Source organism: Capra hircus, chromosome 2, assembly GCF_001704415.2.
Source record: "Capra hircus breed San Clemente chromosome 2, ASM170441v1, whole genome shotgun sequence".
In the NCBI taxonomy this organism is placed as follows: domain Eukaryota; kingdom Metazoa; phylum Chordata; class Mammalia; order Artiodactyla; family Bovidae; genus Capra; species Capra hircus.
Window position 1 is genome coordinate 103,220,841 of NC_030809.1, and position 7,629 is coordinate 103,228,469.

The 7,629-nt window shown below is 46.5% G+C and overlaps 1 pseudogene; it reads right to left on the minus strand.

Annotated features, from left to right (window-relative positions):
• Positions 408 to 3,716, minus strand: LOC108633446 (annotated as a pseudogene).

Sequence of the window (7,629 nt, forward strand, 5' to 3'; positions counted from 1 at the left end):
TGTTGCCCTGGTCCTTCTCCCCGATACCTCAGTCCTGCATGTTGTTCTTTTCCTGGCCTCATCTGTTGACACGCCTCACAAGCATGCACTATGTTTTTTACAGTTGTCTGGTGCTGGGGAAATCGCAGGCGCACAGTTTGAAAGAGCATCAGAGTCTTTTTTTTCCTCAGATGAGTAGACAAGTGCAAATGTTCACATAGTTGCCGTCCCAACTGAGCAGGGAGTATCAAGTAGCCGTCTGAGTCTCGGTACCATCCATCTTTATCTTTTTGAAGGTTGGTGTGTTTTTGGATCCAAGCAAAGTCTGTGGATGAATACTCAGGGGTTGGGGGCAGAGTTCCCATACCTGGAGGTGGAAGTCCGATCGCCAACACAGGGGTGATGAAATCTTCATCAGCTACTTTTTGAGCTGCCAGGTCTGCGGCACGATTCCCTTGTGCCGTGGGGCTGTCACCCTTCTGATGTCCAGGTACGTGTACTATTGACACAGCCCGAGGCATCTGTACAGCCTCTAAAAGTCTACGGATTTCAGGCAAGTTTTTAATTTTTTTTCCTTTAGCTGTCAAAAACCCCTGTTCCCGATATATCGGGCCCTGGATGTGTACCGTGCCAAAAGCATAGTGACTGTCAGTGAAAATAGTTATTTTTTTTTCCTTTGGCTCTCTCTAATGCTTGAATCAGGGCAATTAACTCTGCCTTTTGTGCTGAGGTATCCGGGGGAAGGGCCTCTGCCCATATCGTCCGTCCAGAGTCATCTACTACTGCGGCTCCCGCCCATCTCTGTCCATCTTTTACATAACTGCTGTCATCTGTGAACCATCTTAGCTCACTGTTATCCAGTGGAGTATCAGTTAAGTCCTTTTGCATTGCTGTTACCCTGGCCAGTATCTCATCACAATCATGGAGGGGGCTATTTTCCCCCGGATTGGGCAAAAGAGTGGCTGGATTTAGAGTGCAGGGCATTTGGAAATGAATCCGTGGGGTGTCAAGTAGCAAGGCCTGGTAGTGCGTCAAGCGGGCATTAGAAATCCATTTACCTGGGGGTTGCTTTAAAACTCTCTCTATGGCATGAGGAGTGTAGACCAAGAGTCTCTGTCTATAAGTCAGTTTATCAGCATCGTGGACTAAGAGCGCGGTGGCCGCGATGATACAGAGGCAAGGAGGCCGTCCGGCTGCCACTGGGTCTAGTCTCTTGGAAAGGTAAGCTACAGGTCGCTTCCATGGTCCCCATCTCTGTGTTAGTACCCCTTTTCCTATCCCCCGCTTTTCACCGACAAATAATTGGAAAGGCTTAGATGGATCAGGGAGGGCAAGGGCAGGAGCCTCTAGCAAGGCTCGCCTGAGCTCTTGGAAGGCCTCTTTCATTGGCTCAGTCCATTTCCAGTCCTTGTTTTCTTTGGTCTCCTCATATAGGGGCCTGGCCTTTTCTGCAAACCCCAAGATCCATAACCGGCAATATCCCACCGTTCCCAGAAATTCTCTCACTTGTCTAGGGTTAGCCGGCTCAGGGATCTGGAGGATGGTTTCTTTCATAGCCTGTGTTAGCCACCTCTGGCCCTGTTTTATCTTATAACTGAGGTATGTAACCTCTTGCTTGGCAATCCGGGCCTTTTTGGCACTAGCCCGGTAACCTAAAGTCCCCAAGGTTTGGAGAAGGTCACCTGTTGCCTCTTGGCACTCTTTTTCTGTAGCCGCCGCCAGCATAAGGTCATCAACATACTGTAATAAAACAATGGTAGGGTGTTCAACCCGATACTCACGGAGGTCTTCGTCCAGGGCCTCATTAAATAACATGGGCGAGTTTTTGAAACCCTGTGGTAAGCGAGTCCATGTCAGCTGCACAGGGGTCTGACCACCGTCTTCCTGCCATTCAAAGGCAAAGATCTCTTGGCTTGCGGGGGCAAGAGGCAAACTAAAAAAGGCATCTTTTAAATCTAAAACAGTGTACCAAATGTAGTTTGGAGGCAAGTTGCTTAGCAATGTATAAGGGTTAGGAACCATAGGATGAATATCATTTACCCGTTTGTTGACTTCTCGTAGATCTTGAACCGGTCTAAAATCAGTTTCCCCAGGCTTTTTCACAGGCAACAGGGGAGTGTTCCATGGGGACCGGCACCTTTTTAGGACCCCAGCATCTATGAGGCGTTGTATATGAGGAGTAATTCCTTGTCGAGCCTCTTGACTCATGGGATACTGTCGTACCCTCACCGGGGAAGCACTGGCTTTCAGTTCCACAATGATAGGAGGCCTCTGTTTGGCTAGTCCCATTCCTGCAGTTTTAGCCCAGGCCTGAGGGTATCTTTGAACCCATGGTTGTACTTCGGGGCTTATTGTCGCTGGGGCCTCTGGCAAGTAGAGTCTGTATTCATCTTTTAATGCCAGAGACAAGACCTGAAGAGGATGCCCGGTCCCATCTAAAACCGACACTTGTCCGTGGTCGAAATGAATTTGGGCATTTACTTTAGACAGTAAATCCCTTCCCAACAAGGGCGCTGAACACTCAGGTATCACCAGAAAAGAATGGGTCACCTGGTGGGCCCCCAAGTTCACATGCCGTTTTGTAGTCCATCCATATCATTTAGTCCTGGTTGCTCCCTGCACCCAGCTACTTTTCTTAGACATGGGTCTATCTTTTTGGTTTAAGACTGAGTATTGGGCTCCCGTGTCCACCATGAAGCCAACCGGTTTCCCCTCCACATTTATAGTTACTCAGGACTCGGGGAGGGGCTTTGAGCCCTGACCCCCCTAGTCGCTATCCTCACCCGCGTAGAGGATATGACTGTCTGGAGAGGGAGTCTCGCTTTTGGGGTTCTTGGGTTCCTCTTTTAGATTTTTTTGGGGGCATTTATCTTTTCAATGTCCAAACTCTTTACAAAACGCACATTGGTTTTTTTTAAGCTTACGCCTTGTCGTTTTTTCTTCAGTTTTTGAGTCCAATTTTTTCTCTTTCTGGAACCTGTTTTTGTTTTTAACCCCAGCAAAAAATATCTGGGCCAGCTCTTTTTGGTTTTTACGGTTTTCCTCAGCTCTAAATTCTCTTTTTTCTCTTCTAATGCGGTCCTCTCTCTCTTCTGGGGTCTCTCTATGATTAAAAACTCTCTCGGCTGCCCTCACTAGATCTTGCAAGGATTGTTTATTTAACCTATCTTTTGTGATTTTTTTCTAATATCGGGGGCTGCTTGATTTACAAATGCTAACATAACTGCCGCTCGTGACTCATCTGCCTGTGGGTCCATAGGGCTATACTGTCTAAAAGCTTCCATTATCCTTTCAAGGAAGGCTGCTGGGCTCTCATTTGGTTCCTGTCTCACTGAATTTATTTTGGCCAAATTAGTCGGCTTTCTGGCGGCTGCTCTAAGGCCGGCCATAAGAGTCTGACGGTATACCCGGAGACACTCCCTACCTTCAGCGTGTTCGAAGTCCCAGTTGGGTCGCACCAAGGGGAACCCCTCCTCAATGAGGTTAGGCTGTATTGTGGGCCTCCCATCCACCCCTGGCACATTTTTTCGAGCTTTTGACGGGATCTGCTCTCGCTCTTCTGTAGTGAAAAGCACCTGTAACAGTTGCTGACAATCATCCCAAGTGGGATTATGAGTAAAAAGGATAGACTCTAACAGATCAATAAGACCCTGCGGTTTTTCAGAGAAGGAGGGAGTCTGGGTTTTCCAATTGTACAAATCACTAGTGGAAAAGGGCCAATACTGATATGTTCGCTCTCCACCCTCTCTGGCTGGTCCCGCCCGGACCGGAAACGCGTGAACAGTGGAGGAGGGGACTTCTGGGTCTTCCTCCGCTACATTGGCCATTTCTCTTGTGTTTTCCTGAGTTCCCTGGGCGGGGCCCCCTTCTCTGGGATGAGCTGAAGGCTCAGTTCTCCTCCTGGCTTCTCCCGATGAAACCTGTGAAAGCAAGGGCGGATGTGGATCCGCATACGGGGGTAGGAACAATTCGGTCTCCAGATCTATCAGATTAGGATACAGAGAAGATTACTGGAATACCGGCTTTGGTCGATTTTCGTCCTTTTTTTCTTTTTTTTCTTCAGAAGCCTTCATTACTAACACCTGTGGGCTTGGTGAGGTTGGAGTTGGGGAAGAGGGAAGGGGAGGTTTAGGAGGAGTGAGAACAAAGGGTTTAAGCCATTCTGGTGGGTTCCTAACTAGATCCTGCCAGACCAGAATGTAGGGAGTCTGATCTGGGTGCCCGGAAGGACTAGGAGTAAGCACCCTCTCTTTAACTGCCTGGATAATTTGGGGATTGAAGGTTCTCTCTTGTGGCCATCCGACGTCAAAGGTGGGCCACTCAACAGAGCAGAAAGTCACCAGTTTGCTCTTCTTTACCAGTAACGAAAGATTCTGAGCTCTAGACTTGAAATCAGAGAAGTGGTTAATCATAAGAGATAAAGGAGTAGAAGTTGTTTGTCCCATGATCACAGAAAAATACACTGGGAGCCAACAGAGCACACAAAGAGCAGCGCAGACACCACGAATAGACAAACAGATAACAAACACAAGGTGGCCACCGACAATGCACTCAGTCTTACCTGCAGGATGTTCACAGAGCCAGCTGCCTCCCCAGCACGAAACTAGGCCCCGGCCTTATGCTGACTTAATCCGTATCAGGCCAGCTGCCCCCCAGCACAAAACTAGGCCCCGGCCTTACGCTGACTTGCCTCTGCACTTTACAGCCAGATGCCTCCCCAGTAAGATACTAGGCCTCGGATTTAATCTGGGCTTCTGCAACGTTAGCACCGGTGCTCAGAGCTCTTATCTCCTAACGAGGTTACTCCCTTCTACCAGGAGAGTTGTCCTCCCTGGTGGGACGGAGATCCCGGACGAGCCCCCAGATGTTATGCTCCGAGCCCGTATCTCCGAACCGACCGAGAGAGCAAGTCCACCACAGTATTGCAAACGTAAGAAGGGAGTTTGTTTATTCCTAGCGCGCTAGGGCCCAAGTCTCATCCCACACAAGGGAATCTGACAAGAGCCCTGAACAAAGGAGTATGGTGCCTTATATACAGGCAGTTCTTTGTCTCAGTTACAGGAGTAGCTGGCGTTACATGATTGGCCAGGCTGGATGAGCGCATATCCTGTCTCTTTCTGGTAAACATGACTCAGGTCCTAGAGACCGTCGTTTGGTCCCTAACTAGGTTGGTCATAACTTTCCTTCCAAGGAGTAAGCATCTTTTAATTTCATGGCTGCAATCACCATCTGCAGTGATTTTGGAGCCCAAAACATAAAGTCAGCCACTATTTCCCCATTTATTTGCCATGAAGTGATGGGACTGGATGCCATGATCTTCGTTTTCTGAATGTTGAGCTTTAAGCCAACTTTTTTACTCTTCTCTTTCACTTTCATCAAGAGGCTCTTTAGTTCTTCTTCACTTTGTCATAAGGGTGGTATCATCTGCATATCTGAGGTTATTGATATTTCTCCCAGCAATCTTGATTCCAGCTTGTGCTTCTTCAAGCCCAGCATTTCTCATGATGTTCTCTGCATATAAGTTAAATAAGCAGGGTGACAATATACAGTCTTGACGTACTCCTTTTCCTATTTGGAACCAGTCTGCTGTCCCATGTCCAGTTCTAACTATTGCTTCCTCACCTGCATACAGATTTTTCAAGAGGCAGGTCGGGTGGTCTGGTATGCCCATCTCTTGAAGAATTTTCCACAGTTTATTGTGATCCACACAGTCAAAGGCTTTGGCATAGTCAATAAAGCAGAAATAGATGTTTTTCTGGAACTCTCTTGCTTTTTCCATGATCCAGCAGATGTTGGCAATTTGATCTCTGGTTCCCCTGCCTTTTCTAAAACCGGCTTGAACATCAGGAAGTTCACGGTTCACGTACTGCTGAAGCCTGGCTTGGAGAATTTTGAGCGTTACTTTACTAGCATGTGAGATGAGTGCAGTTGTGCAGTAGTTTGATCATTCTTTTGCATTTCCTTTCTTTGGGAATGGAATGAAAGCTGACCTTTTCCAGTCCTGTGGCCACTGCTGAGTTTTCCAAATTTGCTGGTGTATTGAGTGCAACACTTTCACAGCATCATCTTTTAGGATCTGAAATAGCTCAACTGGAATTCCATCACCTCCACTAGCTTTGTTTGTAGTGATGCTTCCTAAGGCCCACTTGACTTCACATTACAGGATGTCTGGCTCTAGGTGAGGGATCACACCATCATGATTATCTGGGTCATGAAGATCTTTTTTGTACAGTTCCTCTGTATTCTTGCCACCTCTTCTTAATATCTTCTGCTTCTGTTAGGTCCATACCATTTCTGTCCTTTATTGAGCCCATCTTTTGCATGAAATGTTCCCTTGGTATCTCTAATTTTCTTGAAGAGATCTCTAGTCTTTCCCATTCTATTGTTTTCCTCTATCTCTGCATTGATCGCTGAGAAAGGCTTTCTTATCTCTCGTTGTTATTCTTAGAACTCTGCATTCAAATGGGTATATCTTTCCCTTTCTTCTTTGCTGTTCACTTCTCTTCTTTTCACAGCTATTTGTAAGGCCTCCTCAGACAGCCATTTTGCTTTTTTGCATTTCTTCTTCTTGGGATGGTCTTAATCCCTGTCTCCTCTACAATGTCATGAATCTCCGTCTATAGTTAATCAGGCACTCTCTCTATCAGATTTAGTCCCTTAAATCTATTTCTCACTACCATTGTATAGTCATAAGGGATTTGATTTAGGTCATACTTGAATGATCTAGTGGTTGTCCCCACTTTCTTCAATTTAAGTCTGAATTTGGCAATAAGGAGTTCATGATCTGAGCCATAGTCGGCTCCCGGTATTGTTTTTGCTGACTGTATAGAGCTTCTCCATCTTTGGCTGCAAAGAATATAATCCATCTGATTTCAGTGTTGACCATCTGGTGACGTCCATGTGTAAAGTCTTCTCTTGTGTTGTTGGAAGAGGGTGTTTGCTATGACCAGTGCATTTCTCTTGTTAGAATTCTATTAGTCTTTGCCCTGCTTCATTCCTCATTCCAAGGCCAAATTTGCCTGTTACTCCAGGTGTTTCTTGACTTCCTACTTTTGCATTCCAGTCCCCTATAATGAAAAGGACATCTTTTTGGGTTGTTAGTTCTAGAAGGTCTTGTAGGTCTTCATAGAACCATTCAACTTCAGCTTCTTCAGCCTTACTGGTCGGGGCATAGGCTTGGATTACCATGATATTGAAAGGTTTGCCTTTGAAACGAACAGAGATCATTCTGTTGTTTTTGAGATTGCATCCAAGTACCGCATTTCGGACTCTTTTGTTGACCATGATGGCTACTCCATTTCTTCTGAGGGATTCCTGCCCGCAGTAGTAGATATAATGATCATCTGAGTTAAATTCACCCATTCCAGTCCATTTTAGTTTGCTGATTCCTAGAATGTCGACGTTCACTCTTGCCATCTCTTGTTTGACCACTTCCAGTTTGCCTTGATTCACGGACCTGACATTCCAGGTTCCTATGCAATATTGCTCTTTACAGCATCGAACCTTGCTTCTGTCACCAGTCCCATCCACAACTGGGTGTTGTTTTTGCTTCATTCTTTCTGGAGTTATTTCTCCACTGATCTCCAGTGGCATATTGGGCACCTACTGACCTGGCAGGAGTGGCGGCTGCCATGGTGCAGGAGTGGCCGA